General features: G+C 42.1%; 1 protein-coding gene across 3 annotated transcripts in view; it reads left to right on the top strand.

The window, feature by feature from the left end:
- The window catches only part of CDKAL1 (CDK5 regulatory subunit associated protein 1 like 1), a 706,822-nt gene that overhangs the window by 602,474 nt on the left and 82,393 nt on the right, over positions 1-21,955 (top strand). The gene's annotated exons all lie outside the window — the stretch shown is intronic.

Below are 21,955 nucleotides of genomic sequence, written 5' to 3'. Positions count from 1 at the left end.
AGGCAAACAAAATATACACAATGACACTTTGACTGTAGTCTTAACCCAGGGGTGGGCAAAATACTGCCCATGGGCCAGATCCAGCCCACAGAGTGATTTTGCCCTGCCTGCGTCACATCCTGTGCCAGCCCTCAGGTTGCTTGGGGTGCCGCATGGCATTGGCAACCCCCAGCCCCGTTAGCCTGAGCTGGGGTAGAGCGGCACAGAACAAAGCAACACGGGGGCAGCAGCAGTGGCGGGAGTCCTGGTGAGGACATTGCATCTGGGGCCAGGGACTAGTCTCCATGGAGATCTGGCCCCAGCCCCAGCCCTGGATGCAGCACCCTCAACTGGGGCTCCTGCCACTGCTGCTACCCCCATACCACTCTGCTTTGCACCATTCTTCCCCATGCCAAGCCAGTGGGGGTGGGGGCTGCTGTTGCTGCCTGGGCATCCCAGTGCCTCCCGTGTCTATCAGCCCCAGTCCAGTCCTGGCTCCTGCAAGTACGTGTGGAGTCACTGCCATGTCCACCCTCCTCCGCCTGGTGGTGGCTTTCAGCTCTGCTCCCACTCCATACTGTCACCACCCCCAGAGCCCAGGTGGATGCAGCTCCAGAGCTGTGTGGGCAGGGTGTGAGGGTGGCAGGAAGCTGCATCCAGGGCTGGAATCTTGGGGTGGTGACAGTGTGGGGCCAGGGTGGGGCAGAGCTGCCATCTACTCCCTGCATGACCTTGCCCACAGAACCCACACCCGCTGCACGGGTGTACGGGTAACAGTTCATGTCTCTGACCAGGCCCCAGCCACGTGCTGTCACCACCCCGCAACTCCGTCCTGTGATCTCGGCCTCACCCGCCTGTCCCACTCTTGAACACCACTGCCCTGGGCCCCATCCCACATAGGGAGTTTTGGTGAGTTGTTGTGTAGCAGGGAGGGTGGAGGATGCTGACTTGGCCCATAGCAGCTCACCAAAACAGCCTATGTGGCCCTCTGGCCCAAATAATTACCTACGCCTGTCCTAAGCTATGTTATAAATATCTTAATAGAAAAAAATAAGATCCTCTTACACATATATAGAAGTGGCTATGTGGTTCTTCAGCTCCTTTCTGTCTTTGAATTGACATTCCCCTTTGCAGCTGAATACAATTGCATGTCTATCTGTCCTGCTAGTGTTGTTTTAGTGAACATCTATCCCTCTAGGCTAATAAAAAGACCATCTAAGATTATATTTGCTAGCACATTCACGGAAGGATCATAAATCCTGAAAGCGTTCAAAGAGCCTCTCTGTGCTACCTGATTTATTTGAGATGTTGTGGGCCCCTGGTTAAACTTCTAAAACCTGTTTTCGGAAAGTTCTAATTGGAAATAAAGCCACACACTTTTGAGCAGTTGCATCAAATTCCAAATGTCTTTGGGACCATCCTGGATATTGAAACTGTAATGATTCTCTCTTTGGCTTTCCTGAAGATGTTTGAAAACCTTTTCAAGCTATATAGTTGACAAAAACTATACAGTCTGAAATACTGTCTCTTGATATCCCCACCTCTCTGGAAATGGTTGATTTGTCAGTGATACCCACATGCATAGTGGTGTCTATTAATCTTTTCTTCCCCTTTTTCTGTAAACATTTTATTTGTTCCCAAGTAATATTTGGTGTCTCTCACAGAAAAAGATGAAAGGGACAAACCAGTATATATTCACTCCTGGTGCAATCTAACAGTATGGCATTTCATTTTTTCTTAAGCATGTTTTGGGCCAGTGTTGCTATCATTTAAATAATGATCCTGTGACTGACAGTATCCTATCTGGGAACTGATGTGTAGTAATGTGACATTTTATGAGCAGTTTGACTGTTTTCATTACGTGGATTTATACTTCGATTTCTGTGTGGCGACTAATAAGTGAGCAAAGCACTAGTGCAAGATAGAACAGCTGTCAGGGTGAAGTTGATAGGACAACCTTAAAATTGGGCCATTGTTTCTAATAAGACATTGTGAGAATTACCCCTAAACCTTTTAAATACAAAATGTAATCAGAATGGTGTTGTCTCTAAGTACAAGAAATTCTTAAGGGAAAGGTGTTAGCAAGTTCATCCAAAACACTCAGGGAAAACTGAAGCAACCTTCTAAGGGTGTACAATTAAATTAGACATTGCATTTCTACTACTTAATAAGTAGACATATTCATTTTATAATGACAGTGGAGGCAAGGATTTCTGCTTTTTTTTCTTTTGCTTTCTCAGCAAAAGATTTAATGGAAAATCCAGTTTTTGGTATATCGTGGAAGCATTTGGGAGCAGCTAGTTGTGTTTCTAATTATGAAATGTGCTGTGGTTCATGTACAATTGAATGCCAGTATATGCTGTGTTTCTGTTGCTTCCACTGTTTCATATTATTCTTAAAAGCTTGCCCATCCTTGTAGTGCAACAGTTCTCATTCTTAAGTATCTAAAAATAGAAGCGTTTGCATTCCTTGCATCCATTTCTGATTCTGGTTCCTCTTCCCTGATTTTGAAAAATAGACCTTTATGTAAAAAGTTCAAAGGTTCAGATGCTAGTTGTTCAAAATCTTGGGCCCTTTGTCAAGATGACAAGGTCTATAGTTGAAGAAAATTCAGACATTCAGCAGTTTTCGTTATTTGTGAAGCTAAAAATATGAAATAATAATAATAAGCTTACAGACTTCTTACTTAAAGGTCTAATTTGATAAGGAAATTCCCCTAGAATCTGTCTGAGATTATTTTGCAATACTCAGCATTGGTTTAGCTCTGTTCCAGTGGGTAAAACCCAATTAACTTTGATGGAAGCAAGTAGCATGAGGCTAAGCACTTTTGCAGATTTTACCCCAAGGGCCTGAATCTGTAAAGATACACACCTGCTTGCTTCCATGTACAAACGTTGTCCCTCTGAAGCACACTGTTATACATTTAAGAGAGTTTTTGTGACTGTCAAGCAAAATTCAGTCTCTCATTAGCAGCTGTAGCTCTGAAAGGCTCTTGGGCTATTTCAATAGTGAAGTAAGTGGTGACGTGAATTGTATTTGATGTGTAAATTAAATAATTGTAAGTAGTTAATAATGTGACTTTCTGTGAATGTGCTAAACAGAACTAAACTACACTGAGGTGGCATGAAATGAAAGGGTCAGGGCAACAAAAACCTGAATTGTAGCAGTAGGGAGAAATATAAATGATGAGAGGAAATTTGTATTTTTTTGATGCTTAACTAATTACAAGCGTTTCCTCACATGCATTCACCAACCTGAGATCTGTGTCACCGTTTAAATCACAGCAGATTTGACCCCTATTTTTGTATCGCTTTAGCACATGCATTTTGCAGACCTTCCTAAGATATGGTAGTCTCTGAATTTCTTCCTGTGGTTATAAATTCTGTGTTTCCAGAGCTGTGGTGAGATTCTTAGTAATACCATCAGAACTGGCCTTTGGGGTGGGCATTGTGGGCAACCACCCAGGGCACCATAGTCAGGGGGCTGCCAAACACATGTACACACATGTGAGCAGCCCATGCTAACCACAGTGCTCTTTCCCCACCCTGTGCTGCCCCAGCCAATCTCCATCCTGGGCAGGAGGAGTGGTGCCCAGTCCAGCATACACCCCTCCAGCTCCTGCTCAGGAGGTGCTGGGCCAGGCATCTGTGGGTGAGGTGGCACCTGCTCCAGCCCACCTGCCTTGCTTCCGCACAGCAGCAGCAGTGCCTGCCTGCCCACCTGCCTGATGCCCACCATGCTACTGTGCCTCCCTGCCGGACTGTGCCCCATGCCCCTGCCCACCTGCCTTTGCCTGCAGCAAGGCCTCTGACTTGGCTGGGGTGCCAAAATATAAGTTCACCCAGAGTGCCATATTCCCTAATATGCTTGGAATACCACGCACAAAGATGCACACGGATCAACATGACAAGGGCACTGGAAACTCTTTTTCTTTCCCAAAGCCCTAAAGATTGGCTAGTAGGATCCACTGTTGTTTAGATTAGATGTCTGACAAGGTAAAAAAGTCCAATGTTCTGTGATGGGAAAGGACTGATCACCCTTTGCTTGCGGTGTCTGGATAGCTCCATTTTGTTTGTCATGGAAGTGAAGCTCAGCAGGAAAATCTTTATGCTCCATCCTCTGTTCCACTATTATAAAAAGTCAGGAGTAGCTGGCTACTATTCAGTCTTGGACCCCTTAACATAGCCCCCTCAACTGTCTAGGCATCAACATGACAAGGGCACTGGAAACCATTTTTTCTTTCCCAAACTCTTATAGCGTGATGGAAGCTGGAGCTGATACTTTTTCTGCTAGCAGTTGTAATGCTGCAGGGGTAGCCACTACATGAAACTCCCATGATAAATCAGTCTCAATTTATAATCCTTAGATAGTTTGCAATAAAATCACTTTTATCTTTTCACCAGTTATTGCTAATGTATCACCCTGCTTCCCAAATTGTCTTTACTGCTTAGCAGTTTTCTTCTGTGCTCTGCTCTTTTTATAGCATTGTTGAACATGATATTCAAGTAAAGGTTATAAGATCCAGCAGGCGAGATTAACAGGCTTATTGCTGCCTGCCAAAGACAGACAGACATTATTTGTGTTATGGTGGCTAACAGCAGATCACACAGGCAGCTGTAGGAGAATCTTTTTCAGTTTGCACTGGTACAGTTAACTCTCCCATTTTTCTTATACAGCTGTAGCAGATGGTCATTGTACAAAATAGGGAGAAAACTCCCATCCAGTGCAATATGAAATTTTAATTGTTCACAATCCATATTCATCATAGGGGCACAGACAGTCCAGATCTATTTGGGGATATCAAAGAACACTGTAAACCTCTTAGCAAGGTATATCTTCTATTCTCATCTAAGTCTGTTGTGTGGCACATCAGGTGTCATAATAGCTAATAGCTCCTCGAATGTGAACAAAGCTCCATGATCTTGGGAGTGATTTATGTTAAACTGGCAGGTTAATCCAGGGAGGCCACTGAGTAATTACAATAGCAGCAGTTACAAATGTAGTGAAAGATAAAAAGGGAGCTAAAGTGAAGACTGTATAGGTTTGGTGTCCTGTGTTGATAGAAACTAACTGGCTGAGCTTGCAAACTCTTACACTCAGCTTTGTGATATTTCTCTGGCTATAATATACTAACTTGTGAAAGCTACATCTGATCATTCCAAAATCCTAGGGAATGACTTAAGCATCAGGGACCAGCTCCTGTTAGTTTTGGTAATAATTGGAAAACTGGAAAGGGAAAACGGGGGTGAAGAGGCCCTTGGAATTTAGTTTACTGATCCAACAGCTTTTACCCTCTCTATAGAGCAGAGCTCTGGTTGTTGACAGCCATTCACATCTACCATAGTGAACAGCTCCAGCTCAGCTTTGTCCACCATCCCAAAGCATTTTAAAAATATTGACATCTGGAATAAATAGTTGTAAGTATAGAGCCCATGGCATAGGGAAGAGTGGGTCTCTGGGGAGAATAAATGTACATACAACCCCTGGTGTGGAGAACAGAAAGAAATACCTGGGGGCAGGGACACACACAGAGACCATGGCCTGAGGGGACAGGATGTGGAGAATCAAAGCACGTCTGAAATGTAGAGGGACTGGAGGGTGGCATTTGGGGAGAGATTAGAGCGATGCAAGGAGTCCCTTGTAAGCCCAGACTGCAGAAGTGAAAAAGGAATCTAGTCCTTTTATACAGGGTATTACTTGCCTTGAAAAGGCTGTTGGGGCTTCTCAGAAATTAGAAAATGTGGATGTCCTACAGCCTCAGTAGAGTTCCCCCAGATAGACACTAACTGACCCATTATAGTTGGGTCCCACCAGAATCGTAAGCTACTCTCCTCTGAGAAGCAGAGCACTCAGCACCACATCGCTGCTTTTCCTGACTCATGTCCTAGGCACAGGCTTTGTCTGGTAGCCCTTCACAGAAATGGGACCTCGCCACTCAGCTGTCTTAGGCCTTCAGGGACACTAATGATCCTCCCAGATTCCCCAGTATTTTCCCAGAACTCCATTCTTGTGGGTACTCTGGGCATATGACTGACTCCACACATATGGAGGCATGCATTGATGCAGCAGTTTCTCTTCATCTCGCTCCCTTGGACATGTTCCTCGTGATACAGTGGCCTAGTTTACAATGCAAAGTGTTGGTATATCTGTCTGATTCTGTTTATTCTCAGACACATTTTTTATTCTTTTTTTTTTCTTAAGGAAGGGTAGAAGATAGAGAGATGGCCCTTAGGCTTGCATAACCATTCTATTTCTCATACAGAAATACAGCATTAAACAAAGCTTTGACATTTGGAAATGGTCTGTGCTGCTTAAAAAATCTTTTTTCTTAAGTGTTTGTCAGATTGAGGCTGACAGCACTACCCAACCCTTGCAGGTTTCCATTGGACCGTGGAAGTGGAATAGCAGGTCCTGTGGGACAAAATCTTGTGTTGTTTGTGTCATAACATGGCAACATGATCAGTGCTTCTTGCTGGAAGTAGTTTGGAGGGTGCGTGAAGGTTTTCTGGGTTTTATTGCTTTTGGTTTTTTTCCTATTTCATAAATGACAGAGCAGACCTATAAGAATTATGACCCTTCTGCAAAAGGACACTAAAATATCCTTTCTACTAGAGGCAGTGGAAAACAATTCCCATGCATTAAGGTGACCCTGCTCTCTCATTGAATACTCTGTATTCAGGGGGCATAGCCCTGGCTCAAATGTTCTTGCTATGAGTAATTTTTCCAGCCATAGAATTTTAAACTGAGGTGTTGAAAGAGGTGAATCCAGAAAATAATTCCCCTTCCACTGACGAAATCTTGAGATTTTTCTGACAAATGAGGTGTAAAATTTATTGCCAAGTAGTGTGCTGTTCAAAGTTCTGCAAACTATTTTATCTCCTTGGCAATATTCTGTAATGGCTTTAACCTTAAATCAAATGCTGAAACTTAAAACATTTCTGGCAAACGTAGTCTCCAGCAAAGAGGAGCTGTTTTTTTTCTATTTTTAAGTCACTGTTAACACGTCCTGGAATGTAGATTGTGGGTGGATTTCTGATGGCATTGCCCCAGTGTCAGTTATATAGTTTAATAATAATGCTTTGTTGCCATCATGCTTCACAGCACGAAAGTTTGGCACCTGTCCAGCCTTCAGCTACATACCACTCTGTGTGTTGATTCCATCAATTCTCACGGTCTAGATAGGGCTGAGCTTGGACAGTAATTGGCTGGTATGCTTCTAACAAACACTGAAATGGTACAGTACTGTGATGATAGCTGTGTACTTTGTATGAGAAATAAAAAGGAAGGAAATAACAAGACTTCTTGTCATTAACGGTACCATAAGACTTTCTGCAAGAGTTGGTGGTGTCCACATCTAAATTTGGGTACTTACATTTTGCCCATCTGACTTCAATTTAAACTGGATGCTATATACAGTAACACCATGTTAGTGTGATATCAGGTAGTTTGACATGTTGGATACATCCAAGCTATTGTCACTCAAAGCTGAAAGGATAGCTTTTGATATGCATTACGATATGGATAATTTGAAATATGTCTGCTTTCAAATTTGAAGCTGTTCTCTGGAAAACCTCATTAATTTGAAATGTGGGGAACCAAAAAATACTGACTTTGAAATCCTGTTAACATGTCTGAAATAAACATATGGATAGTAATTTACATATTACTATGGGTATGTACAGACTGAGTTCCTCTGCATGCAGACCTTACTAAATGATAAGAACAACGCGAGGAGCAATGCCAATCGGAGCTGTTCCTAGGTGTGTGTGGGGGCTGAGGGTGGTGAGCGGTTGGAGCATGGGGGGAGAGGGGCACGGTGAGGGGCTGGGGCACAGACCTGAGGGGGGTGGCTAGTGGCTGGAGCGCAAACTGGTGGGGGGCGGTGAGCGGCCAGAATGCGGAGCCAGCAGTGTACAGCACTGTCCCCTCAAAGCACAGGGCGTGGGGCGGTCATCCCAATACACTCCTCCCCCCTCCCTCCCCGGGAGAACCCTAATCCCAGTGACAGATTAATCAGATTTCATGGGATGTAGCACAAGGACTTTCAAATGTTGACCAGCAACAATGATCTAGGGGCCTTTTTTTTTCTGCTGAGATCAATCTAAGTCCAGAATTGTCCCACCACAACCTACCACCCCCCCACCCCCCCGAATCCCAGCAAACCCCTCATGGACCAGGCATCCCCAATCCCATGAAACCACATCTGATCCCACCCCCAATTGTGCATGTAGCTTGGAGTGTGCACCTCCCACCCCTGCAGACTCCCCTGGACTCTGGCACTTGCTGTTCTGAACCCTGGTATCTCCACATGTTCTTGCTCTCTTGGGCACTTTCAGCCTTAAGAGGCTTTTGTGGCACAGAGGTCCCCAGGCCCGTCATACATTGCTTGCGGAGGCGGGTATTCATGCCTGGCTGGCCTAGCTGCTCCTCACCCTCATACTACAAGGCAGGGAGGATGCAGTCCCTGCCCTTCCTCTGGCCATCAACTACCAGGCTCTTTTCACATGGTGTGCCTCACAGAGACCGCACCATGGTCCATAACCTGGGAAAACTACAGTTCGGTGCAATCTGGGCTTAGCCATAGTGTGCCCATGGGGGTGGGAGCACATAGAGCAGCCGGAGCTCAGGACAACAGGTTCCAGGGCACAGGGAATTCTGCAGGGATGGGAGGTGGGAGCAGAATTGGGGATGGTTTCATAGGATTGGAGATGCTGAGTCCACAGGGGAGTTGCTGAGATTGGGGGTGGGGGTGTTGGAGGACTGTTCCACACTTAAATTTATCTAAGCAAAAAAAAAAGGGCCCCTAGATCATTGCTTCTTGTCTACATTAGGAGCTCCTTATGCTACATCCAATGAAATCTGCTTAATTAGTTGGTGGGTTTACCCCTTACTTTGTTCTTATCAGTTAGTAAGGTCCACGTGTAGGTGAACTAAGTCTGCACGTGCCCATACTAATTTCCATACATGCAACTTACTATTGGTACATTATTTCAAACCCATTTATTTCAAATTTGGTATTTTTTGCCCCCCTGCATTTTGAATTAATGAAGTTTTACTGTCTTATGTTTCCTGTCTTGAACTTTTGCACAGCATGATTGTGCACTATGAAATACATACCATCTCTCACTCAATAAAGGATAAAATTATCTTTGTTCACAGCTTTTATTTCAGTTCATTATATGACACTTTGCTCTTTTTAGATAAAAGTCACCCTAGAAAATGAATATGTTTAACTGTTAGCATTTGAATATTGGCTTAGGGAGAAACCACTTTTTATAAGACCAGTCACCAGGAAAAATAGCAACCAACGTTATCAGACAGTTAGCCGTTAATTGCAACCAACATTAGCTGGCCTATGTATTTGGCGCAGTGTCTTCCCTGAGTCCTCACCACATGGAGGTCAGGAAACTTTGAGGGCTATAGAAATCTGAAGCCAGCAAACTTCATCCTTCACATCATTCAACACACGTTGCACAAGAGGTCAGTTATACATATGAAGCTTTAATTCTCCCATTGGACCCTGAGAGATACAGGGCCTCTATTTTGGGGGGAGTAAATTCTAGTATCATAAAATAGCCGTTTTTAGAAAGAAAATGCATCATACAGTACAAGCATGTTACTTGATCTATGATATGCAAACAGGGAAAGCTCTTGGTTAATCCCAGATGTCTCCTCATTTCTGTCTTGACACCAGTAAATTGTGTGTTGCTTGTTTTAACTCAATGGAAGCAGATTTACAAAGCAACCATTGAAATTAGACATGATATTTTGAATATATATAATATTTTGAATTTTACAAAGTACCACCCTAATGACTGTTTTTCTGGATCTAAAATGTAAAAATGCACAAATAATCTTAAAATGTGAATTTGGGAAGAACAAAAATAATAGCATATTTTTGCATAGTTTTTTATGATGGGTATAGCAACAGAATATTAAATGCATAGAAACTGATTAGAAGCATTATTTCAATATGGAAGGTATTTCTCCTTGACATGAAATGCCTTTAGATGTTGATGATTGGAAGAGGGTGTAATAAAAAAAGAAAAAAAGGAGCAGGTGGACTTTTAAAAATTCTGTTTGCCTAGAGAGGTTCCTTTTTCCTGCTTTCACACAACCACACTCTATTCAGCGAAGTAAATGCTGTTCCCTTATCTCACATCCCAAGCTGAGTTCAGCATCTGGAGAAGCTTAAGAACTCAATGCATCAAATTACCCTGCTCAAACTGTTGTTTATTGCAGGCCATTTTGTCCTGTCATCTCCATGACAGAATGTCAAAGCTTTTCTTTCTCTTGCCTTCAGCTTCTAGCATCTGCAGGGATCTGATATGCTACCTTTGCGTTACACACGGGAAAAACATCAAACAGGCATGATTAAGGCAGCAAGCCAGACAACTGTAGGCATTGGTAACTTCTGCTACTGCACTGTAGAGGTGCCTTATGTTAGAAGTGGGATTTTGTTCCTTCCCCCACTGCTCCCCCAAGTCATTCATTCAGTTCTGTTAGTTCAATAAGCTTTCTATCTCCTGGGTAATTGGCTTTTTCCCTCCTTTACCACAGTGTCCCACAGCAGGTACAGTGGCACATGAACAAAATTTCCAAGATTCTCGTAGAAATATTAAAATTCCCACAGAAGCAGAAGTGCAACCTCATCTCCATAGACAGGTGCACACTTTGATTTATGTAAGCTATCTAAACATTTTTCAAACACTCTGAAAGCTACAGGCTAGGTACAGACAGTACACATAAACTCGTTTAGGTGGTCAGAAACTGGTTTAAACCTGTAATAGAATGGATGTTCAGTGCACATAAACCAGTTTGAAAATGGTTGAAACCAGTTTGAAATAAGCCTGGTTGAATGTAGTATCAGACTTAACTGATTTGGCTCAAACCAGTTTATGTGATGTCTGTCCCAGACTCCTTGCTGATTTAAAATAAACCAGAAGCCTCCGGCATCCCAGCATGCTCTCTGTGCTGGCCAGAGCTCTCTGCTCCACAGCAAGACTGTCCCCTCCCCTCTGCTCCCTGGCTGCAGGTCAACAGAGACTTGCAGACACAGCAGCATCTACCTGGCTTCTCCCTGCTAAGCAGGGATTATTCCCTCCTTGCCTCTGCCTTACGCAGACACCTCAGCATTAGCTAGCACACCACATGCTGGCTACAGTCCGTGCTGTAGGAGATGACTAAGGCAGACAGGCTTTTTGGAGCTAATCAACACGTAGCTTAAAGTCCTTCCTTGGAAAAGCTGTTTAAGAAGAGCTGTTTGCTCTTCCCCTCTCCCTCACCACTCCCTGCTAAGCAGGAATTCCCCCCTCCCCTCTGCTTTGCCAAGAGGTTTCTGTGTATAAATTAGCAGACTACATGCTGGCTATGGGCCATGCTGAATCAACAGGTAGAATCAACAGGTAGCTGGTAATGTCCCTCTGTTGTTTTCTTAATGGGGTGATAAACACTGTAATCAATTCACTGCTGGGCTAATCAGAGCATCCTGCTGGGGCCTGGCCATGCCCCTCCTCAGCTCAGCATTATGGAAGTGAAGAGAGGGCTGCTGTAGCACCCCCCAGCTTCTAGCCTAAGCCACTGCAGGGATGTGCCTGCATGTCTGGTATGTCTGTGTAGTTGCAAAGTGATTTAACCTAGCCAGGTTAGACAAGATTGGATCAATTCAGGTTCAGGCTTTTTGGAGGTCTGTCCCTAGCCACAAAGAACTTATGGGGGAAAAAAATCTAAAGGTAATATTAACCTACTCAGGAACAAAGGATGTATTTGAGAGTTAATTTTATTTTTCTCCCTTTTTCCTCCTTTTTAGCAGACTTTTTAAAGAGACATCTATGAATCTGAAAGGGGCCTATGAGTTGAGTCAAACACATTATTCAGAGTAATATATATACTGAATTACTAGTGCTGGAGTCCAGCAGGTTGATAGGTGGTCTCTCCAGTTGTCTCTTGCTTGAAGCTATAATCCAGAATTAGGAATCCAGGGCACCTTCTGAAATTAATTATCATAGGAAAGTAATTTCCTTTGCCGTTCAGGGGGTTAAACTATATTTTCTCCTGTAAATAAAGACAAACATTTTTTATTTAAGCCACAGGAACACTCCCCCTCTTCCCCTCCCCTCACCTCTCTGTTCTCCCCCTGTCTCCCTGTGTCTCTATTGAAAAATTGTAACCTAAAGAAAAACATTTAAAACATTTTGTATACATACTTTGCATTTTGAAACAAAGTATCTTCTTATATACATATATGGTAGTAGGTTCCCCAAACCTAAAAATATAAATCCCTTTAAATTTATTCTAAATTCATGTCTGCCCCACATGTTTCTGGTTTGGGTTATGAAATACTTGAAGACTGAGTCTCCTCATGTAATTTGAGTGCCTGTTTTAATTTCTGTTTCAATTATCTGTGATCCTTGGCATCATCACATTCCTTTTGGTTCTACATACAGTGGCAGAATCAGCAAACTCATGTTTTTCACTCAATGTATTGCAGTAGAACCAAGGTCATTCTTACTTGGATAGTTGGCAACCCACTTAATTCATAGCAGGTTGTCAGGTGAAGAATAAGCACCTCAGCAGTCCCATGCATCTATTTACAGTAGCTGTATGTATATCCAGCTGATCCATAAGCCCTCATTTTCATTAGAACTAAGGCACCTAAGCCTGTAAATTATTCAGGTTCTACTGGTACCATCTTTATTAAGCTGATTTGGTAACAGTTGTGACTAAATAACAAAGTAAACTTGGAAGGAATTACATATATTAGTGTTAACACACAAAGCAGACATGGTTCTTTTGGGTAAACATGACAAGGAAGAACTTCAAAGTCTTATTAAATTTGTCCCTAAATAATGATACTGGATGTGTTCTATTACTTAGGCTTAGTTTAGTTGTAGGAAAGACTGCAATGGTAGCTAAGCTTACATGGACTGTATATCTAAGTCTTCCTGTCTTTATGCTCCTTATTGCAATGTAACAGTCATTTCATTTGTGAAGGATAAAACTACAGCATGGTCAGTAGTGTCTTAAGGAAGCACCTTAAAATTGTTCTGACAATGTCTTATATTATTGTATGGTTTAATTTCCGAAGTTATTGAATACACATACTTAGCACCTCCAAAATCTTGACCTTGAATTGCGGATGTTGACTTTCAGCACAACATTTCTAGCTGATTTAGTGATTCAAGTGCAGAATTTAAGTCTCAAGCTTTTTTTATGCATTTGTGAGACATCTGTGAGAATTTGAAGTCTCTGAAATAAATTAATCACATTGATTCATTAATACAACAGTTTTAACTTGAAACAAAATATTGTTAATTCTATGTTCATTTTTGCAACTTTTTAAAGAACACATTAGAATTTGAAGTTATAGAAGGTACTGCAATAGATTCTCTGTTTTGTACACCTAAGAGCTTTGTTTGAGGTTTCAAAAAGTTTAAAAACTTTAATCTGAGAACAAAGTGTATGATTACATTTTATAGCAATCTATATATTAGCTCCAAAAAACTAGTTAAATAAACTTGGCTGATATTCTTTTCTTTTTATTTATTAAATCTGGATGCTCAGTAAAAACTGGGTCTTACATTCCTCCATTAGCAACATGTCTTGGTCATCATATGTTACTGGATGTAATAAAAATATCTTTTTACTTTAGAGTTATTGTGCCAGGTGTTATCATTAGTATATAAATATTGAATATCCTGCTTGAACTACAATAATGCACAGAGAATCCTCAGCTAGATTTGTATTCTCTGCCCAATTTAAAAAAACAGAACTTTCTCTAGCCATTCTTCATCATTTAAACGTCTTGAGAATTAGGTTGAGACTTGGACTGTTAACAGAATTTGATAACACAGACTGTTTCTGGATTCCCAGGGAGTAGTCAGCTGCATGTTAAAAAATTAAAATAAAAATACCAAGGAATGTCATTCCTTAACTGAGAGCCCAAGTCAGGTACTTCAGCAATATAAAATTGTGCAAGTTTACAACAAAGAATGGATTTCACTTTACGTTAAAAGCTCTTTCAGAGGACTAGGTTGTACATAGGTTACACCAAGGGCGGGCAAAGTCCGGCCTCCTGGCTGGCAGTGGACTGCATTTCCCAGCAGCCCCTGCCCACATGGCTGGGGCTGGTCTCCATGGAGACCCCAGCTGCACCTGCTTTGTGATAGCGCAAGGCTGGGGTTGCCATGGAGACTGGCCCCAGCTGCAGCGGCAGGGCAGGGAAGGGGACTGCTCTGGAGTCACTGGGATCTTACAGCAGTGGCAGCTTGGTTTGGGGCCAGGGCAGAGCCATGATCTGCAGCCTACACACTGTGGGTAGGGGCACGTAGGCAGCAGATTGCATGTAGGCAGCCCTGGCTTGGGACCAGGCTGTCACCACTGCAAGGAGCTGGGGCAGAGCCACGATCTGCTGCCTGTGTGCCCCGTCTGGAGCGTGTGGGCTACAGATTGTTGCTGTGCCGGGGCCCCAAACCAAGCTGCCCCACCACAAGATCCCAGCGGCTCCAGAGCAGCCTCCTGCCCTGCCCTGCCATGTGCCCTGCCAGTGTGACTGGGGCCAATTTCCATGTTAACCCCAACCTTACACTATCACAGTGCAGGTGCAGCTGGGGTCTTCATGGAGACTGGCCCCAGCCACGTGGGCAGGGGCTGCTAGGAAATGGAGTCTAGCTGCTGGCTGGATCTGCCATTTTGCTTACCCCTGGGTTACATTGTGGTGTGGTCCATCCTTTTTTGGTTGGCATGCCGCAAATTAAGTCCTGTGTCCCCCAAGAGTGTCACTCCAGTCCCTTTCCCCTGCCCAATCTGCTGCTCTGCTTTCTGCTCCCTACCTCCTTCCCAGTTTGTCACATGCCACACATAGAGTCTGCCCATACTACTTGTGGCACTCATGCTGCAGGTTGCATTCCATGTAGATGATGAAATATTTTAAGTTTAGGTGGAATTTTGAATTGTGTGTGTGTGTGTGTGTATTTGTATTAATCAGAAGTTAGGTATATCAAATTTAAGTGTGTATTTTTATGTTTCTTCTGTTTGGAAAGAGGATGTTTAAAAACAATATACTCTTGTGTAAACTTGACATAAAAATGCTAATCTTACATTACTTTCTTTACGTGCTTCAAGTAATAAAGCAGACATAATGTGACACACAAAAGAATTTATTAGACTTTTACTAGTGCTTGATGATTTGATTTTCACATTTTAAATCTCAAAGTTTTCATAGTAATTGTCATTCTGTAGGAAAAGCAATGTTTAATGGGAAAAAATTAAACTGTGAGGCTAAAAAAAGTCTTTTGATTTGAAAGCAAAGGCAAGCATTAAATGCCTTTTTCACTAATTGAGTGCATGCATGCAAGTGTCCATCCTACCTAGTATGAAGCTTTTAATAAATCAGAGATGAACTGCTTACACAGATTAATTGATGATGATGTTTTCTTGGAGTACTGTTAATTGTATATATTTTACTTCACACTTTAAATGTCTCTAATTTAATACACTACTTCAGGTCCCAGCAATTGTGCTTTTGGCTTGTTATGTTGCAATCAAAATGGGTATTAAGTGTCTTTTATTGAATTGTGAAGGGCAACCTGGTGATTATTAAGAAAACCTTTCAGTGTGTTAGTTATTACCAAATACTGTGCCAAGAGTTTGCATGATAAATAGCATCTGGCTCAGACTGAGTTTAAGATTGCATTTGTTATGAGAAAGTTAGGGAAAGGGAAGGGAAACCTTGTCTAATCATAATGTATGGCTGGTGCCAATATGTCAGTTTTCTGTCAACTAAAAGATGATTTAGAAAGGAAAAGAACAATTCATGTATGTACATACAGTCTGAATGTAATCCAGGATATCACATTACCCTGCAGATCCACATGCCCTGTATGTAAGCTATTAGTAGTAATTAATTTCCAACAATCTAACCTGGGAAGAATCCAATAGCCTTACAGACCCTGAAAAATTAAATTGTTGTCAGGATGACTGTACGTCTTTGCCAGCTGGGAAACCATCTCTCTCTTTTTTCCATAAAATGAAAATGCCTTCTCTAGCATTCTAGAAATATTTGGCACTGTTTTCTGAGAAACAAATTTCTGTTGGTTTCAGCTACTAAATTTTCCAAGAGTTTGAGTTCCAGAGGGTTATACTTTTGGCTTCAGAAACTTTAAATTCCCTGGGAGGATTTTAGGGTGTTATCCACCTCTGATTCCAAAGGCTTGTTATGTCTTACTGCTGGATTCTGATGAAGTTAAAAGGATCAGATTGATTTATCAGAAGGCATGACTACATGGAAAAAAGGCTTTAAATCTAGCCAGATTTTTCTGGAGTTAGAGATAAGAGGTGTTTTGTTCATAATGAAGGATACGTCTGGATAACCTGGAGTGTGTATATGCTTGCTAAGAAAACAGCAAATTTGGTTCAGATATGCATATAGATGTTGTGATCACAGATATTTGTATGATCTTTGTACTAAAACAATTCCTCTCAAGTTACCTTGTAGCCGCTCAAACCAAAAATTGGGGGGGAAAGGTGGGAGGAAGAGGGGGGCAGGAAGTGGGTCTTGGTTGAGGTCTTGGGAGTTGTCACTTACCACTCCCTAATTTACACATTTCTAATGAATCCCAAATGTATTTGTCCAGTACAAGATTGCCATATTTTCTGGCATGCAAGACCAACGTTTTCTGAAGTTCACTGTCTAGAATTGGGTGGAAGGGGAGTGTTGTGAGGAAATATGATAATCGTAGTTTCTGCCTCCTCTGGAAGAGAAGCAAAAGTAACGCTGCACATGAAGCATGAATGCTCACTAACTACTGGCTGTGATCTCTTTTTCTTTCTCCCTGGCTTGGCAGAGGCTCCTGCTGCAGTAGTAATCTAAACTGGAAGGATTGAGATTAAAGGGCACTCTGGGAAGATTTTATTTTTTTATTTTTGAGAAGCTTGCCTAATGCATTGATCCAAGCATACTGACCCAGCAATAAGTGATTATTTCAGCATGGAAAATTGCCATTACAGTTCCATATACACATTCAGCATAAAACAAACTTCCTATGAAGCAGGGAAGAAAGTAGTGCGTATGAGTCAGACCATGAGTGGTTCCTGTTTTATTTTTGCATCTCCTGTAATTTTTTTCTATAATCTTCAGCATTTTAGTCTCTGAACTCTGAAACTACCATGGGTTCTCCACCTGTAAAATAGGATTGATAGCAACTTTCTCCTGGAGGTATTATGAGCCTTAATTAATATTTGGAAAGTGCATTAGGGTATTTGGATGGAAAGTACAATAAATATAAAGTGTATAATATGTATTTATGCATTTGAACTGGGAGAGAAAAATAGCCAAATGTGTCTTTAGTGATTTCAGGAACCACTAAAATGTATAGCCAGTTATGGGGCACTTTTTCCCTAAAGTAGGAAAAACTGTACTTTTTGGATGATATTAAGCTGTCACTTGAGACAGAAGACTTCTTATTAGAAGCATATCTTAAAATTGTTTTCATTGTATTTTCAAATATAACCTGATTATAAAATATAATTCTAGCCATTAAAAATCTGAACCATTTCAGTCAGGGTTGCCAACTGTCCATAAATTTACAGACACTCCATAAATAACCAGGCTGAAAATGCCTGTCCATATACTTCATGAAAAGATTGTGTCCCTGTAAGCACATGAAGCAAAAACAGCTCTGTAAAATCAGCTCCATAAAACCACAGAGCTGATAAAGGCGCTGTGGTTGGAAAATAAGCTGGATGTAGTGTTGAAGCACAGACCCTGAAGGCCACTCTTCTCAAGGCTTTATGGCTTCTTCCTCAACCCCCAGCTGTGCTAGTGCTGGTACTGCCTCCCGTCTGCCTGTAACACTGCTCGGTGGCAGACAATGGTTCTTCTTTGGGGGGTCCATGCTGGGAAAAGAGTGGTGGGGCTGCAGGGGTAAGGATGGGAGACAGCATGGATGTAGTCAGGGATACAGAGGTGTGGGGGTCAGTAGGGACCCCTGGGGTGGAGACAGTATAGTGTAAAACCATTGTTGCAGTCAAGTAAGGTTGCCAACCCAATACATTTTTTCTTACTGATAATCTGCAAACTTTTTACTGACAACCAAACTTTTTTGCTATGGTTTAAACCTTGTCCTTGTCCAGAGTCTGTCAGAAGGCTTACATTTACAATATGTAAAATGTAAATCAGTAAACAAGTTTGGTTGTCAGTAAAAAGTTTGCAGGTTGTCAATAAAATAAAAATGTTCTTAGGTTGGAAACCCTGATCTCACTGGTTGCAGACAGGTTAATGACCAAATAGAAAAATGAAATTAGCCTGGATTAGTCTTTTGCAATAAATGGTTTTTAGCCTTCCCCCACCAAAATAAACTACTAAAATATGAAGGCACAAAAGAGAGAATTATGTTAGAAAAGACGGATTTTTTTGCATCCCAAGATTGGGGTAGGATATAGAACTTGATGCATAAATGGACTAAATGTTTGGAACAGTTTAACTGATCAACATCTTACATAGCTCCAGTTGCCCAATAATGTGTTGATAAAATAGCATAGAATACAAATCAGCACTAACTGGAAAGCTGCATAAATAGGGCAAACTAAGGAGCTGTCTAGCCTATAATTATTTCTGTCAAAGTGCTGGTTAGACGGAGGAGAATCACTAAAATAAAAGATTGGCTGTTAAAAACATATCCCATTCCACTTTGACCTTTGATTACACTTGCTAAGTTATTTTGGCTCATGAATCTTGTTTATCTTGAAGCCCAGAGTTTTATGGCATATTATTTTTACAGAATAGCCTATTTTTTTTAAGTATCTCAAAACACACTGTGATACAAACATGATGGGTCAGAATCCTAATAGTTGTTGAGCATCATCAGTGCCTCAAAAATGTGTCTAGTACATTTTATTCTTTTTAATGCAGACTGTTCAAGGCAAAGTTAGTCTTCAAAGTTATTCTGTTTAAAATATTCTTTGGCCAAATTTTATTGACAGAAAATTCCAGAAAATTCTTTAACAGAAAATGACTCTTTGGATCATTTGTACATCCTAAATAGCTTAGATCATGCTCTGTCATTGTAAACAACATTTAGTACATTATAACAACAAAGTGAAAGTGGGATGAAGAATATTTCATTTGGAATTAATTTTAAGTGTAAGAAAAAAAGTTATTTGTGTTGTTTTATTTATTTGTTTTTCAAAGCAAAATAAATGTCTAGATGCCAATATGACGTTTGAAGCCAATAATATCATGAATAAGACAGGTATATTCCAGTTACCCATGGCTGTGGTTGACCGAACAGAAATTTGTTATTCTTCTAAAATATATATAGTCTTTGAGTCAACTTGAAATCTTGTTTTAAAAGCATCACTTCTTTTTTTGTGAAAGTAGCTCCAACATGTAATTCAAAAGTAAGAGATGCCATAACTGAAGCCAGAGCTAGGAACTACAGTTACCAAGTGGCACATGCCACTGGATGTTTAGATGCAAGGATTCAGGAGCCTCTAGATCACAGGTTGGCAACCCCTGGCACATGTGCCAAGCGTGGCACGCGAGGCTATTTTGCTCAGCACACCATGGCCAGCCCTGGCTCTGGGTAGCTGCTGCCAGCAATGGAGCCCGGGCTGCTCCCAGCAGGGCTTGCAGTGTCCCAGCTGCCTGCTGGGAGCAACCTGGGCTCCCAGCTGGCAACAGCTACCCAGAGCCGGGGCCAGCTGCAGCCGGGAGGCTCCAAACGGCTGTGATGGTCTCCTGAGCCCAGGCATCAGCTCTGTACCGGCACGTGCACCCGCCCCTCGGAGCCAGCAGTGGGAGAGGGGCCTGAGGCAGTGCAGCCCCAGTCTCTCCCCCATTCCTGGCACAGAGCTGGTGACTGGGCTCCAGAGCCCGGCACAGCTGTTTGTAACCAGCCTGGGCTCTGGGCAGCTGCAGCAAGCAGCAGGCAGGCTGCAAACAGCTGTGCCAGGCTTCACAGCTCTGGCATCAGCTCCATGCTGGCATGCAATGATAGATGTTAGAGATGGAAGAGATTTATTAATTCATCCTGTTCAGCTTGTTGATAATGCAGGACTATTCACAGTAATTTTTTCTAGTTTTTGACTAGCCTGGTTTTAAAATCTCCCAAATAGTGTCTGCCTTCGTTCTCCTTGAGAGATGATTTCCTAATATGCAGCCTACCTTTTCACTTAATTACTCCCACTGAAATTTCCTTGTTCCAGTCTTATTTCCTTTCCTTCCCTGGTATTTACACCTTTTAAAAGTTTGTTCAATATTATGAGACCCCTACTTTCCCCTTTAGGAGCCTGTCTTTGCAAGCTTTTCTCCTGTTCCATATCTTGTTTCTCTTCTCTAAATTCCCTAATCTATACCTATATCAATAACTTTTCTGTAATCCTGAGCCCAGGACAGAAAGCCATATTCTAGATGCAGGGACAGTTTATTATTCCAACCATGCAGGATGAGTTTAATTGGCTGACATTAAGTCCTTTTGTAATTTTTTAGGGGGTGGGGGAGAAAGAGGTATTTTTCTCACTGATCACAGTCATTTTTTTTAGGCTTGGGCACTTTCTGGTACTCTGTTGCTTTGCATATTCAGCCCAAATGATGTAGGCCCCTATTTTTTTTTCTTGATACCATATCACATTGCAAATTCACACCCAGTGGCCTTCTCTTATTGCTGCTTTGATGTCTCCTGTGCTAGGGAAAGAAGTTACACATAAGAAACAGGTTTAAACCTGTAACAGAAAAGAAGTTCAGTACACATAAACCAGTTTCAAAATGATGAACCTAGTTGAATGCAATATCAGACTTAAATGATTTGGGTCAAACCCTTTTATGAAATTTCTGTCCCAGACCCCTTCCTTGTTCAAGGTTAATCACTCCCCCAGCATCCCAGCAGGATTTTCAGCCTTGGGCTGTGCTGTACTGTCTGCTCCAGATAGCAGGGCTGGCCCCATCGCTCTGCTCCCTAGCTGGAGCAGTGAGGGCTGGCTGACAATGGGAAGGCAGGAGCCAACAAGCCCAACTGTGGATTCAACCCAGTCTGCAGAATGGGGACTGCCCCCTCAGGCAAACCCCAGCTAGGGTCTTGGGCCAGGGAGAGGGGTTAAACACCTCTTCCCCCACTCAAACTTACTGCTGGCTGCAACTGTGGACTACAAATCCCAGAGGCACCTGGAAGCAGGAAGAAGAAATGTTAAGCAGCCCTGCAGGATCCTGCTGCTGTAATTCTTGGCTGCAAATCCCTGAGACTTCAGGGGCAGCAGGAAGAGGAAGTGAATACACAGCCAGAGAGCTGTGCTCTAGCGCCCCCTGGCTTCTTGCCTGAGCCACTGCAGGCATGTGGCTGCATTTTCTGAATCACAGGTAAATGTCTTGTTCACTTGTGTTTCCTTTTAATCTGTGCAGCTTAAACTAACCTGCAAAGACTGAATTGATTCAGCCTCGGGCTTTTTGACTGTCTGTGCATAGCCCTAGGGAGGGAGTACAGGTGTATCAGATTACATTTTTTCCAAATATATTTGATTGCATTTTGAAAAAGGAAAACTAATTTTATAATTTTCTGCCTATAGTTCTGTTTTGTCTTGGTCAATTTTACTAGTATTTCTAATGTAACTAGTTATAAGTTGTCTACTCTCCCCTCCAGATCATGGATGGATACATTAAAAACAAACTTAACAACTACAACTTCAGTTTCCCAACTGACACACTCATCCAGCTCAGATTTTTACAATCTATCTCTTTGTTTCTTAATGGTCCTTCAGGCAGTTTTCAGTGCAAACCAACACTGACCTGAGAAAAGATAGTTTGTGCCTGAAAGCTTGTCAAACTTCTCTCACAGCTATACAGTTATTCTAATTAGAGATATCACCAAAAAACAAAACAAAAACCAAAAAAAACCCAACCATTCTTAGACATTTCTTGGATCATCACAAGTACTACAGTCCAGCAACTACAACTCTACTACAAACCAAAATTGTCCAGGTTTCC

This window comes from Alligator mississippiensis, chromosome 3 (assembly GCF_030867095.1).
Source record: "Alligator mississippiensis isolate rAllMis1 chromosome 3, rAllMis1, whole genome shotgun sequence".
NCBI classification, from domain to species: Eukaryota; Metazoa; Chordata; order Crocodylia; family Alligatoridae; genus Alligator; species Alligator mississippiensis.
Note: the sequence above shows the minus strand (reverse complement) of the source record. Positions and strands in the feature narration are given on the sequence as shown.